The sequence below is a fragment of the Lolium rigidum genome, chromosome 3, assembly GCF_022539505.1.
Source record: "Lolium rigidum isolate FL_2022 chromosome 3, APGP_CSIRO_Lrig_0.1, whole genome shotgun sequence".
In the NCBI taxonomy this organism is placed as follows: domain Eukaryota; kingdom Viridiplantae; phylum Streptophyta; class Magnoliopsida; order Poales; family Poaceae; genus Lolium; species Lolium rigidum.
Genome location: NC_061510.1, coordinates 272,974,496 through 272,990,076, shown reverse-complemented (window position 1 = coordinate 272,990,076; position 15,581 = coordinate 272,974,496). Strand labels below are relative to the sequence as shown.

General features: G+C 49.3%; 1 pseudogene; it reads right to left on the bottom strand.

Moving 5' to 3' along the window:
* Positions 1–7,136: 7,136 nt before the first annotated feature.
* Positions 7,137–15,105, bottom strand: LOC124696542 (annotated as a pseudogene).
* Positions 15,106–15,581: the final 476 nt, after the last annotated feature.

Below are 15,581 nucleotides of genomic sequence, written 5' to 3'. Positions count from 1 at the left end.
GAGGCCAGAGAGTTGCCCACTTTGTGACCTTGGCGGTCGACGGAGATGATGGTCGGCGTCGCAAGGGACAGGAGACACCCAGGAGGACAAGATCTGATCCTACCACAACCTATCACCTTCCAACACGAGCAATCCCTAACGTTACACGAGAGGGGAAGGGGAGGACGAGGAGGAGATAATATTACCTTACGCGGCCGGCGCCGGAGGCGGGAAGAAGGAGATGCCGGAGGCGGGGAAGAAGGAGATGCTGGAGATCCTCGGTCGGCCTCCGTGGCGGCTTCGGCGTCGAGGAAGGGAAGCGTGTGTGGTGGAGTTGCTCTCGTCCAGCCGGCCACCGTCCCCTCCGGTCAAGCCGCCGCCGCCGCTGCGCCGTGTCGTGGAAGCTCGTATCGCTCGCGTCGCTCGGGATGAAATCCACGGGTCGACCCTCGTGTTTCTAAAAACCGGTCGAATGGAGAGGTTTGGGGCAAAACCCGACGGTGTAGAAAACCGGCGTGGTTTAACCGAACGCGTTTTAGACGTGGGCCGGTATTTAACCCCCGGGGGCCCAACCCCTGTGTAACCACGCGGATTGTGGCCCAATACCGGCCGGGCTGGGAGCAACCGAACGAGGCCTTGGGGGGAAAAAGGAGCACGGGAATGCGGAGGTTGCCTATAACAGCTCGATTTGATTATGCCTGCTCAATCATGGGGGATTCCTATTCATGGGAGCGATCCGGCGCTCCGCACAGGGCGGACTAATTTTGGGCAGTGTCTACTTTTGCCAGTCAGTTTTATTTGAACTTTTTCAAATATGAAATTCTCAAGTTTTTCTGAAAATTTTAAAATCAGAATTTTTTCTAATTTTGAACATTTTTAAAATTCGAATATTTTCAGATACAAATAATTTTAGATTTGAGTTTTTTTTAAATAAAATTTTTCAGATTCGTACATTTATTAAATACGAACATTTTTCGGATTCGAGCATTTTTTAGATTTGAACATTTTTAAAATTTAAACATTTTCAGATTTGGAATTTTTTAAATTCGAACATCTTTCAGATTTGAACAATTTTTAGATGTAAACATTTTTAATTCGAACAATTTTCAGATTCAAATATTTGGGAAGTTCAAACATTTTTCGGATTCAAACAATTTTTGAATTTTAATATTTTAAAATCTAAATTTTTAAGAACATAACTTCTGGAGCCTTATTCTATTGCCCACACGAGGAAACACTAAAACAAAAATGAGCCAGCAAAATTTGGAACATTTACGCGCCCACTACTATTCTCTATTGTGTGTGGGAAATTACAACGAATTGGATACACGTGCGAACGAAGAAATAGGAAACCATCTACCCAGACAAAATGGCCCGAGCCCAAGTATATGAGAAAACAAAGAAGGCCCTGCGTCTACCCATAGGTAGGCAGTATGGAATAGATTCTTCCGAAGCTTGGGTACCAAGTAAGGAAGGGGGTGCTTGGATGAGGAAAACGGAGGGTTGTGCAGAGCCAATCGTTTGGTCCGTTTATAGCGGATAATAGACGCTCCCTCGATCGAACTAGCTGTTGTTGTGGTAGCCTGGTGTAGCTATTCAATCCTAAGGATAGCATGCGCAGCCCACCTCGGCCTAAAAATTCCAGGCCAGGCATCGGGGCATGTATGCCAGATGGGGCTTGGGTGTAAATCTTGAGCCAAACGTTGGGTCAGTTCAGGCTTTAATCTATAAAATATGGGAAAACTCTAGAAAAAGGCCGACCTTCGCGAAGGGAAGACAACTCGCTCCGCACGCGACAAGTGGCGCGCTGTGGTGCCAGAAAATCCCTGCGAAGTGGTCTCCCTGCTCGCCACGTGTCGCGAGGCGAAGCGGAGTGGGGAGTGAGGAGAGAAGACTTGGTCGTGTCAGTTTTTTCCTTTTTCTTCTAGATTCGCTTTTTCAAAATGAAATATCTTGAGAACCGTAAATCCAAATTACGAACCGTTTTCACTTTTGAGATCCTCGCGTCGAGATCTTCGAAACTAGATCCCATGTTGATAGGTTTGGAGATACTTTTTTTTCGTACTTCCAATAGTAGTATGATTGTACTTGTGGTGTGTACTCAACCGTACTCGTGTTTCAACCGAAAAGTATTTCGTTTTTAGTGTGTTTGGTGCAATTTTTCCCTTTACTCGCTAACCGTACTTCGCCGTGTGCGGGACTGTACTGTACTTACGCGCGACCGTACCTGCTCGTGTGTGCGGTGTACGTCCGTACATGTACTTGCTTGTGTTTATGATCGTACTCGCTCGTATGCGCGTTTGTACCGCTCGTCCGCGTGACTATACTTGTACTTCGCTCGTGTGTTCAACTCGTACTCGTGTGTTGTGCGTGATCGTACCTGCTCGTGTGCACGATCGTACCTCCTCGTGTGCGTGACTCGTACACTCGTATGTGTGTTCAATCGTGCTCGCGTGTTGCGCGAGACCGTACTCTCGCTGTGTTCGTGATTGTACCTCCTCGTATACGCGAGTGTACTTGTATTCACCTGTGTGTACAAACTGTATTCCATCGTGTACCTAATATTGCCGTGTACTTGATTCGCGAGCTAGCTAGCGAATGGATTGGAGGTACTCACGCGGCCACGCGGGGCTGTACTCGCGCGAGACGCGATTTGTACTCGATGAATCGTACGCGTACGCGCGGGAGCCGTGTACTTCCGTCCAGAACGTGCGCGGGAGCCGCGTAGATCGTGGGCTCGTTAGTTTCCACCGGTGCCACGCGTCGTATGTACAGACGCTAGCCGGACCTTTGGAAAGGTCGGCCTCCAGGGAGTGGCACCCTAAAATATGTGATTTAGACAAGAGTTAGGCTGGACCGGGCTTTTCCATGCTTTGGAATGGGTTGGGCTCTGACCGTGCCAAACTTGGGCCTATATTTAAGCTTCAGGCTTTTTTAGACCGGCCCGAAGCTCTACCCGGTCCGAGTTTGGACTAAATCTCGAGGGGTAGAAAGAACGAGAGTAAAAAAAATGTCGAGCTCTACGCGATGGAGATTTTTGGCTCGGACTCCACCGATCCTATTATTTTAATTAAAATTAGAAATCATATTTCTGAATTTTAAAACAAAATATGAAATAAATAATTGTTGATTTATCCATAAACATGCAAAATATTACACAAACAACACCACCATCATAAAAAAAAATACCTAAGTTAGGGCAAACTAGATATGAAACCCAAAAGAAACAAAGGGAGAGCGTTCAAAATGGGAACCCAAAAAAGTTTAGCTTGGCCTGGGGCGACAAACCGTAGCCGCCCCCTTCCTTTACTTCTCCCTCGCCACCTTCGGAGGTGACCGCCGGGAAGCCCGCACATGGCCACCGAGGAAGGTAGCAGTGAGGTTCTCGCTTCGCGGCTCACACGGAGAGCTCATGCATCTAGGGCGGCAACCTCGTCAGGACGGTGGCGGCGACGTTCTCGCTACTTTGCATGTCATGGGGAGATCTCAAGCATCTAGGGCGGCAGCCTGACAAGGTGAAGGCGGAGTCGATCCATCGGTAGGAGGCGCTTGCCGGTGTTGGTGGCTTTACTCGTCGGCCGCGAGGAGGCGGTGGTTTGGGGAAGCACTTGATGTGAAGTGTACATTGACCTTTGCTCGAGACAAAAGACTGAACAACATCATATTGGCTTATAGGATATTGAAGCCCTGGATTTGTTGTCCCATTCGTCGTTTGCTTAATAATTTAGCACATATCGTTTGATGAGTTGAACATTTGGTTGTTCCCTCTTTTCCTTAATGATGTCCTGAAATGTATCTGTGATACCCTTTGTAATGATTTGTTTAAGTGAACAAAGAAATGCTGAACTCTCTAAGGAAAAAAGAGAGGCTTTGAACTAGTCTTTTTTTTAGAACACAGTACAACGCAGACGCTCACAAACACGCACGTACAAACACCTCTATGAACGCACGCACGCACACCCTACCCTTATGAGCACCTCTGAGGGACTGAGCCGGTATATATTGAGGTTGACGAAGTCACCACTGACGTCTCGTTGTTGACGGGCACGTCACCTACCACTGAAATCATAGCGCCAGTTAAATCCTGGAATAATCCAGGTAAATACAAACACCCATGCCAAGTCTAGAACTTGAACTTGGGTGGACTGGTTCCACCACAGGGACCTAACCACCAGAGCCATCTTTTGAAACATAGGGAAAAACAGATGAGTAGTGCATGGGGGCTCCCTTGGATATGCCTTCTGCATCCGAATCCTACCACGGACAAGCGCAAACTGAGCTAAAAACAGATGATAGTCCCTTGGAGGCGACGATGGCCGGCCGGCGGCTGCTGCTGAACATAAACAATACAATACATAGTCTGCAGAGGGACAGGGAGGGTCGTTGCTTTCTTTCTCTCGGAGGCTGCATGCTGATCACCGCCAAGCTCTTCTACTTCCAGCGCCGCCGCCGCTGCCGGTGGAGCCCACTGACGACTCCCTGAGCCGCGAATTCCCTGCCCCCGCGAGCCGGGTTCACCCCCCTTCGCTCGGCGCACCACAGGCCGGTGAGATGACCATATACAGTCGCCTCTACCTCTGTCATTTTACATTTTGGTAAAGAGCTACCCAAGAATTTGTTTCTGCTGACATCGAGTTGATTAGTTCAATCAAAATTTTCAAGGAAAGAAACCTTGTCAAAGATGCTTAATCCAAACTGACAGCAAATGCTTACATTACATTTATGAAAAATAAGTTTGCATTTAGTTTGGCTACGCTTTTTGGCATTTTTCAGAGTTGATGAGTGCGTGCAAAGCTTTGAGAATTTGACAATTAGAATGCACAAATAGCTGCAAAATGTGTATAACCTGCTTCAATGAGATTTTTTTTTCTTATTATAACTCTGTAGATCTTTTTTTATGCTAGTCCTCCGCAGACTGTAAACAGCATTCTAGTCATTTATCACTCTGAAATTGCTTAATAGTTTCTCGTTTTGTATGTAAATATTGTAAACAAAAGTATGTTTAAACGAACATCTTCTATACAAGATGCAGTACAGAAATGTGAACGTCTTCCAGATTCAGTTTGCCTTAGCGTACCAGCTTTTGTGAAGTATTGTTAATGAAGTACACTATAAGGTGTAATGTTCATTTCTCATTTTTCAACTCAGAATACACAGGGCTATGAAGTTGCTCGGGGTAGCCAGCATAACTGAACCAACAGGAAAATGCTCTTCAACTCAGGATTGAATTTGAAAACCAACGCATCAAGTGACCGACTTCCTGATGTGGTTCGACAAGCAAAGGATAGGCTTCATCAAAGACTTCGAAGTGTAGACTTGTCTTCGGGAAGAAGGTCCAGGTAACCAATTTAGCTCGCACTGTTGGACTACTTTAAGCAACAGATCTACTTTTACAACAATATATACGCAGTTCTACATTGATCCGCAATTTCCAGTGTCTGCAGGCAGACAGCCCCAAACGTAGGAACCATCTGGGCTGGACCTAGAATTCCTTCAGAATCTGAAATATGCACATCAGAGGACTGCATATTGGATGGCCCGATTAATCGCTTCAGCTCCAGCGCCTCCCTATCAACCCACAAAGTTCCCAAACTAGGACATGAAGTCTGTTTCCAAACTAGGACAAGACACTCTTCAAGGAACAATCAAAGGCAACGACCTAGAGTCCTCGGTGGACTGTTTGATATGACTGGAAGGATGCCATGGTGCTGTTGAACAAGAAACACAACATGTAGTATGTATTAATGTACAGATCCTTCAGAATTTTGCACTTACGAAATTCGAAACCCGTGAGATGACCATACCAGTCGCCTCTATCTCTGTAAGCTGATCCTTCAGAATATAATGCAAGAATAGTACTACTATTCTGATGCAAAAATAGGGATACTAATCACAGCCATCACTTTATTCAACGATAATGTTAATAGTGATACAAGTTTCATCCGGCTTTTTTTTCTCTAATGTCGATTTTACAGATTTGTTCAGATATAGGAAAAGGATGTGGTGAATGATTTATTTATCTACTGCAAAAAAATATTCTGACTTACAAAATAAGTGTGAAATCTTACATCCATGTAGATGTTAGATTGGCATTTCCCGGTATGGACCAACTAAGAAATTATTAGGCGAGTGAGATCAGAAAAACTTTGAAGATGCTCAACTTGAACTACATTTCAAGTGTATTCTGCTGAGAAAATGTTGCATGTCTGACCCATGAGCACAGATCATTACCACCAGACTTTGCAGGGTAGTTTGCAAACTAGGGAACAGAGTGGCGCAAACAGGAAGAGAAGAGCTGAGCAGCAGAGCCTGTGCCGGCCTACTGCCACCAGCACTGGATTACCGGCATGGCAGGCTGCTGACGCACGCCCCCACCGTCCATTCCGTAAATCGGAAGCAGAACAGATGATCTCTGCCCGTCAGTTGGTAAGCTGCATGGCCGTCGACTCGCCCCTTGTCCTGTCCTAATCATTCTCCCAACGCGCCGGCCGATCGTCCGGTTTGACACCTACAGACTGCACGCAGCAAGCGCTCCATCATCTGCAGCCCTCGCGCCTTCGCACGTCTCCCATCATGTTAAAACACACGCTGCAAAATGCTTGCTGCAGTCAACGGATCCAGGCCCTAGAAAGAAATTGATCAAAACATGAGTAAAAGTATTAAGCTTTTTCCATGGCTTATAGGCACAGACAGTAGCATACAAGGCGTGGGCTGCACATTTCAATTATATACCTGAAGTACGCGTCGGAGAGGGCGAACAGGGTCTTTGGCGGCATGGGAGCCGAGCCACGGGGTATGGCGACACACAAGCTTGCCATTGCAGCCAGCATGCACCTTGCTCCCACCGACGGCCAGTTCGATATACCACATCTCAGGAGCCATCTGCCACAGCATGAAGCAGCCTGGCTCACCGCAGCGAGCAGCATTGCAATTCTTAAAAAGGTGACCGGCGTTCTCAAAGCCAATTGCTGCCATGCACACCTTGCCAATGACATAGAACCCTGTCACGCATCCACCATCAGTAAAACACTCATTTTTTAGAATACACTTGAGAAAATGAGCTAGTGAAATTAGTCCCTCACCATCATGAACAACTACCAAAGTCAACCATCAGAACAACCAACCCAAGTTGGACTCAAAATCAGGTGAGCAATATGTTAATTCTCATCATCTGATCCAAACGGCTCAAGACGCCTCACTGACTCCAGAACAGCAGTCGGATGGCGCGAGACACTGAGCCCTCCATTGCTAAGCACTGACTTCACTTTGGGCACGCTCATCGAGTGTAGCGGTGGTGTCGGCAAGTTACGGTTCATCTCCTTGAGGACTGACCGCACCATAGCCTTCGTGGCCACATCGCCCTGCCCTGGACCCGGGGAGCTCCCACTGGGGCCAGCCTCTGCTGCTTCCTTGGATGACTTCCCCTTTTCGGCCTCGAACTTGTGCATGTCATAGAGGAGCTCCTTTTGGAGCTGTTTGTCTGCCACAAGTATCTCGTCAATCTCGTTCTTGTAGTCCTTGAGCAGGGCGCGCAGGCACTCCATGAGGCACCCAGTGAGGGGGCTGTTCTTGCTCTCCAGCAGCCGCTTCAGCTCGATGAATTTTTTTCGAGAATACACCCTGGAAGGTGTATTAATATATAGAAGAAGGGGCAAAGAAGCCCGGCGACGCCGCAAGCGGCAAGTTCATGCTGCCAACATGGGGTGGCAGCTCCCCGACCCAAAGCCTACTCTCCTAATTGCCACCACAACTCCACCGGCTCCGGGAAGCCAAAGCTATCACTACGAAAGAGCCCAGCTAGACGCCACCTTTCGTACTCCTCCCTGATCTTCGTCTTGATCGCCAGGACCGCCGGCGTCGCCGAATTGAAGACGACATCATTCCTGTGTGTCCAGATGGACCAGAAAACCAGGATCAACGAAGTCCACAAGTCTCGCTGCGAGGCCCCTTGTCCAGGTCTAGAGGTCCACCGGGAGACCAGGTCCTCGTCGGCCGCAGGTAGCCAACCAAGCTTACCCCAACGGCTCAAAGCCCAGGTCCGGACTTCCCGAGCCACGACGCATCCCGAAGCGGGTGCTGAATCGTCTCCGGCTCCCGATTGCAAAGGGGGCAAGAGGCCGGGGCGGGAAGGCCACGACCGCTGCAGCCTATCGGCTGTCCAACATCCGTTCCTTGAGACGAGCCACGCGAAGAACTTGCGGGAGTAAGGGGCACGCGAGCGCCGGATCTGCGAGGCGGTCGGCGCCCCAACCCCGCCCGCAAAGAAGGCCCGATAGGCCGAGCTGACCGAGAATTTCCCATCGACAGACCAACGCCACACAAACTCATCCGAGCGCTCAGGCACCAGCCGTGCTGCGCCCACAACATGCCAGAGGAGGAAGAACTCTGCCACCGCGGCATGCCCCAAGTCTGGGCCACAGTCGCGCAACCATTCACCGTCAAGGCCTTCCTTCACTGTGCGGGTACTGACCTTGCGGCTTGCCACCAAGGCTAGGAGGTTTGGCGCGAGGTCTGCGACCCGCGCCCCATTGAGCCATCTATCCTTCCAGAAGAGCGCACGCTCTCCATCGCCCAAGATGACCACTGTAGCGGACTCGAAGAGGGCTCTAGCCAAACGCGGAATCTGCAGGTTAAATTCCGCCCAGGCTTTGGTCGAGTCGATCCTTTGCAGCCACGCCCAACGGGAGCGCAGGGCAAGGTTGAGGAGGCGCAGATTAGGGAGACCCAGCCCCCCAGCGCCTTGGGGGATGCGACCTGCTCCCAAGCCACCAGGCAGTGCCCACCTCTCACATCAAGCCTGGCCTTCCACATGAAACCTCGACAGATCTTCGTCAACGCCTGCAAGGTCTTAGGCGGGATGTCAAGGGACATCATAGAATGCACCGGGATAGCTGAGAGGGTCGTCTGGACCAAGATGGTCCGCCCCCACGCGTCATCGGCTTGGCGCACCGGGGCTGAAGCTCTGTTGGCCGCACTTGTCCACCACGGGCTGCAGCCGGGCCGCGGTGGGTTTACGGAGTCCCGGGGGCAGCCCCAAGTACTTACATGGCCATGTCGCCACCTCACAACGCAGGATGTCATGAGCAAGGTCGATCTGCCGAGGGGAACACTCGATGGGATGGACGAGAACACTTGGCGAGGTTGGTGCGTAGGCCAGACGCCTCACCAAAGTCCTCCACAATGGCCGCGCAAGTGAGGAGATCCAGCCGATCCGGCTTGAGGAAGGTGACCACGTCATCCGCGTACATAGATGTACGATGCCGGAGACCCCGACTCGCCAGGTGCGCAAGCAGCCCATCGGCCGCAGCCCTCTCAAACAGGAGGTGTAGCACGTCCATGACAGTATCAAAGAGCAAAGGGGAGAGAGGGTCCCCTTGCCTCAGCCCACGCCTGTTGGAGATCAGGCAACCCGCCACTCCATTGACCAACACCCTCGTGGATGCCGTACCAAGAAGAGCACAAACCATCGCAATCCAACGTGGGCCAAAACCGAGCTTGGCAAGGATCTCGAGAAGAAAGGCCCAGTCGACCGTGTCAAAGGCCTTGGTGATGTCGAGCTTGAACATAACGGCCGGGGTCTTGGTGGCATGCAAACGCTTAGCTGTGCATTGCACCAACTGGAAGTTATCATGAAGGCAACGCCCCCTGATGAAGGCACTCTGATGCGGGCCCACAATCTGTGGCATCTTCGGCGCCAGGCGGGAGGAGAGCACCTTAGCCACCAACTTGGCCACGCTATGGATGAGGCTAATGGGTCGGAAGTCCCGCACCTCAACCGCGTCCGCATGCTTAGGGAGGAGGGAGATCAAAGCCTGATTTGCCATCTGGAGACCGCGGGAATCCCCCCTCCACAAGGTCTCGAAGGCCTCCAAGACATCATGTTTGATGATATGCCAGCACACGGTGTAGAATCTACCGGTGAAGCCATCCGGTCCAGGGGCTTTGTCAGGCTCCTGAGACTTGATCACCGACCACACCTCCTCCTCAGAGAACGGCGCCTCCAGGTCCGACAAGTCATGTGTCCGCACACCGAGGAAGTCAAGGTCGAGGGAGAAACCACGCTCAGGAACAGAGCCCAACAGCTGCTCATAGAAGTCGTCAACAACTCGGGCCTTGTCATCTTGGTCGGCTACCAAGACCCCGTCGACCCGCAGGTGGGGAATGAAGTTCTTTCGGCGCCGATGGTTTGCGTGAAGGTGGAAAAAGCGCGTACAAGCGTCACCTTCCTTGAGCCACGTGATCCTCGATCTCTGCCTGGCTATGGTGCGCTCCAGGGATGCCAAGCCCAACAGCTTCCGTTTGAGCAACTTCCTCAAACCCCGCTCGCCCGTGGAAAGGGGCCTCGTCTCCATCGCCACGTCCAAACGTAAGATAAGCTCGTTGGCAAGTAAGATTTGTCGCTTAACATTGCCAATGAACTTGTCATTCCAGCTCATGGATCAGGTTCTGGATGAATATCGGGATCACAATCTGGATCAGGTTCTTCTTTGCCACCTGGGTCACCACCCTCCCTTTGGCTGCGTTCAGGGCGCTGGTAGTCCCACTGTCTCCGCCTTCGTCGTCCATCTCAGAGTTGTCTGTGCAGATGCTTGGATGGATGCGCATCTCTTTGCAAGCCAGTATTTGCAGAGCATCCTATAGGAAAGAAAACCACGTCATCACAATTGTTTTTCGAAAAGCAGCAACTAAATACAGTAAATTATGTAGTAACTATCCATTGCCATGTTATTTGCGACGATATACAGGTACATACCTGAAGTACAGCCCTTCCAGCTGCATCATCAACACTAAGCAAGCCATCACAGACACCCGCTAAGATCTCGGCACATAACTTAGCTGATGTAGCTAGAAGGTGCTCTGGGGCCATCTGATTCAACAAGGACACATATATGTGCATTCTTTTTGACCTTGATCTTTCGTCAGTTCCTCTGCAACAAAAATTGCTCAAAATAAATGTCAGCTAAAGGTGAACATGATTTCTGCAAAGTCAAACATCATCCATATATTTATCGTATCGCAAAAAGGGTTGATCCTCTGTCAGAACCTTGTGAACTTTGAGACTCGCTAAATCCACCATGCCCTGTATAATTGTTTAGGACGTAGATAGCTTCTATGAAACTGTTATATGCAAGAAGTGGCGCTTTAGCTGCAACAACATTTATGTTCATGTTAGGCAGTGACTTCAAAAATGGTATAGAATATCAAGTGTATAAAAACCTTTTAAGATGCTCCCGAAGAGGTAGTCAGACAAATGCCTTATCTTCTCTGAATCATCAACTAAAGATGGCAGAAACCGAAGGAAAAGCACTCCTCTCCATTTTCCATAGTCCCTCTTGATGAAAGGAATAGGTTCAATAAATAAACCAGCGCCTGAACATTTAAATGGACTGAAAGAATGATAAGCACCTGCAGCAACTTCACGAGTAGGACAAATGTTTGTCTTCGTACTACTTCACAGGGATCACACAGTGATTTTATTATTTTTGACATATAACTGTAAAAACAAAACAAAAATTAGTGAAAGCTTGCAAGTGCAAATATAATAATTAACTATTTGAAGAAAAAATCATGTGCAGTATAGCTGATAAGATGATCAAAAATAAACAAAGGAAAATAGAATGTAAAGAACTGCTATTGGTATATGATAGAAGACATTATTATTATTTGATATCAATCGCCAGCAATAGTTGCAGCTCCTGTTCCAGTACCATCTAACTAAAGCTCGAGTTAACTGAGCTCATATTGGATCACTCACTGGAACTATTTAACTTGGAAAATGGCCAAGCCCAAGAAAAAGGGAAAGGAAAATAATAGTACTCCGAACCATGCTTCGTTATGTAAATATAGATATCTCTGAAATTCTCAAACTGTGAACAGTAATAATATCTGATGTACAGGATGTGACTGTACACGCAACCTCCTAATATATGGGAACATGCATATCTGCTGGAAAGAAACACCGTAGCAGAATTCCGGAAGGGTAATTCTATGAGTATCAGTGGTTATATGGTCATTGAGAGATATAAGCTCACCAGTCAACTAGTGCGGTATAGCGGACATAAAAGTCAGCCATGGCAATCATGATGTTATTCCGAAGGGTAGCCAAATCACTGCGCTCAATCTCCTGATTTACGCAAGCAACATCCAGTGTTTTTATGTTAAGAGAAATCATGAGGTTTATAGTGATTGGAGGTTACGCACCTGAACAAAAAGTGGAATATAGCATTTTTCTAGTTTGTCATCTACAAGGCATAGTTTTGCCATTGTGTCCCACGACTGGATATACAAAGATGGAGCTAGCTCTTTGAAAGAAACGTCTCCACCAGCAAGGTTTTTTGGCCTTGGCTCAGAGTTTCCAGAGGTTATAGATGTGTGCAGCAAAGGGATGACGCCTTCCACACTTGCATCGGGGCCAGCTAGGTTCAGTGATCCAACGGTGAAGACAGCAATAACAGCTTCTGACATCGCTTTTGATGTGGATGCGCCTTTTCTTCCCTTAAGTTTGCCAGTCGGAGGTGTAAAGAAGTTACAACCCTTGGAATCTTGTGATGTTCCTTTTATGTAGCTGTCAAGACTAGCAACTGCTTTATCTATAAGTTGCTGGACCCAGTCCGTTATTAGTTTATCACCTTCCTTGGTTGTATACTTGCTTTCCGTTTACATAAAGTTTTCAGTGATTTCACATGGGCATCGACCTGTATGTGCAAGTAGATACTAGTAAGACATTACCGTCAAGATATGGATAAGTCTTACTTCTATTAAGAGTGATGTTGGTACAGAACAATGATATGCATTTACTCAACAACACAAAATCTGTCATGAAAAAGATAAGACCAATTCATGAGGAACATTTGTTTGCAGAACTTTGGCGAGAGGAATACAAGATACATTAAAAATAATCAAAGCAACACCCAGATACTAGATAATCTTGTTATTCAAGTCCAAACCTGCAACAGGTGAGTTTTACAGGGCCATTTTGTGACTGGTAATTGCCACAGGTAAGGTTGGAAGGATATCCCTTTCAGAAAATTCAGAGCATACTTTTAGTATACTTAGGTGTTTACCTATAACTGCATGGGTCGACAGATCTGTATGTTAAATAACTATAACATGTTTACCTATATTCAAGGCTTTGTCAAATGCAGTAGTTTACAAGAACTCTCGGCATACACTCCCAGTCCCAATGGAGTGAGCAACAGAGCTAGCATACATTGTAATGGTATCTAGTAGATCTATGCCTGAATTTCAGTGGATTTAACTGGGATCTTGGTGCTTTTTTAGAACTTAATTACAAACTGGCCACTCAGGTTCATATCAAAATTCTCAATCCGCATGAGAAGGCTGCGTGCCAGTTCTCTTGCAGGCTCCACAGGTAGCTCCATGGAGACATTTGAGATAGTTTGCAGGAGTGAAACACGATCCAAAGCCCAGAGCACAGAATTTGGATCCCCTTCAGAAGAAGTTTTGCCTGTGCCTTCTTGGCCAACATTATCAAGGAGTTTCCAGTGGTGAGAGAGGAACTTCCAGTTAACTCATTTAGGTGCAAATGATGAGACCTCAGAAAGAAGCCACCAAGCCCCGGCCGGTGCAGTCCATTTCTTAATTGGCATAGAATTTCTCAACCATAAGGATTCAGATACTGTTATGATATTCTGGAGAGAACTAGCAAGCAGTGGTCTCAGCTTTTTCTTCTTCCCAAGGCTTGCACATATCCTTTTTACGCATGGAGCAACCTCTCCATCGCATATGCTTTTCAGCAAATCCAGTGTCCCTTCCGGGAAAATCTCCTCCAAATTGACTGAGTCGTCATCCAGGTTCAGATTGGAAGATTGGCAGACCCTGTTCAGAACCAGTTCAAGAAACAAGTTCTCGCATTCCTCTTGGATACTGGTCTCGCTGTCGATCACCATCGATGGCACAGCTTGAAGCCACTCTTTCGTCACTCTCTCGTCAGGGAATTTCCGGAACACCTCTGAGATGGCTGCAAGAGCCGCCTTGCGAATGCTGACTAGCGGATCAGAGCACGCAGCCCCAATTGCACCAAGTAGCGACTCGTCGACAGGCCTGCCAATCAAACCAATTGCCTTGGTGATGAGCACAAGTGCAGCCTTCCTCACAGCAGCCTTATGAGCAACGCACCGTCGCGTCAACAGCTCTCCAAGATCCATGTTCCCGGTCGTCATCAGCTCCTGCAACCGATCGACCTCCACACCTCTGTCAGACAAAACGTCAAGCGCTTCGGCTGCATTCGTCAGGGCCTGAGCCCGAACCCCTCCAACGACATCCGAACACCTCTCTACCAACACCTGGACACACTTGAGCTCCCCAGAGCCCTCCCCCAGACTAGATTCATCCATTTCCGATGGCAGCAGCACCGACACCATATCCACAGCAAACAGCCGTCCCTTTGCCTTCCCCTTCGCCATCGTCACGACATAAGCAGTGAAGCCCTCCCTTTGGTGTGGCTCCATTGCCTGCACCACCTCGACTATCGCCTCAACCGCCAGCCCTCTCGCCTCCGACTTCTCTGGGGCATTGGCCGCCAACAACCGCGGCAGGTACCCCACCACTTTCCTGACCCCTTCCTCCCCACCCAGTGGCACAACCTTCCTAACCAAGAACTCCACTGCAGCTGCCCGTGCAGCCGATTTCGCACCCGAGAGCACCACTGGGGACAGCGCACGTATCACATCCTGCAATGCCTCGGCGTGGCAGTTGGATCCAAGGATGGCGGCAAGGAAACCGTCTTGCGCAGGGCGAGGAGGAAGGAGAGGAAGGGCAACGGGGAAAAGAGGGAGAGGAAGGGGGGGGGGGGGGGGGGGGCTAGCAGGACTGCAGGAGGCGGAGGTAGGCGGTGGCAGCGGGGGCGGGGTGGGTGGAGAAGGAGGAGGTGAGGGGCGCAAGGAGGGAGGAGGCGGGGATGCCGGCGGCGGCGAGGCGGGGGAAGAGGGAGGCGGAGACGGCCGCGGAGGAGAGGAGGGTGAGGGATGGGAGGGACAAGGGCGGGGATGTGGCGGAGGAGGAGGAGGACGACGAGCGGCGGTGGAGGGCGGCGAGCTCGGAGAGGAAGCCGGAGGCGGAGGCGGGGGAGTTGACCTCGTCGACGTCCATCTCGTCGGCGTCCATGGAGGATGGCGAAGTGCGGGAATTTGAAATCTCAGGTGCCATCGGAGGGGGAAACGGAAATTCGAGAGGTAGGGGTTGGGACTTGGGAGAAGTTTTTTTTTTTAGGGTAAAGGACTGGGAGGAGTTTTTTACTCTTGGCTGACCACAAACGGAGCTTCTGGCGTGGACGCGTGGCCACACGGAGAGCCGCACGATCTCCATCGTTCGGTCAGCCTGCAAATCCCATTCGCAACCTCTTTGTTATTGCACAAAACCACAACACTAGTTTGTTGCTGCACAAAACATCACATTTTGGTGTAATAAGTTGCATATAACACAAAGAAGTGAACACAAAACACCACGTGTTGGTTGTTGCACATACTTCCTGCTCGAGATCATCAACGCGCCGCTGCTCTCGGAGCTCAACTTTGCCAGCAACTCCCTGTTCGGCGTGGTCCCGCCCTCCATTGGAGGCTCTCCAACCTACTCGTCGAGCT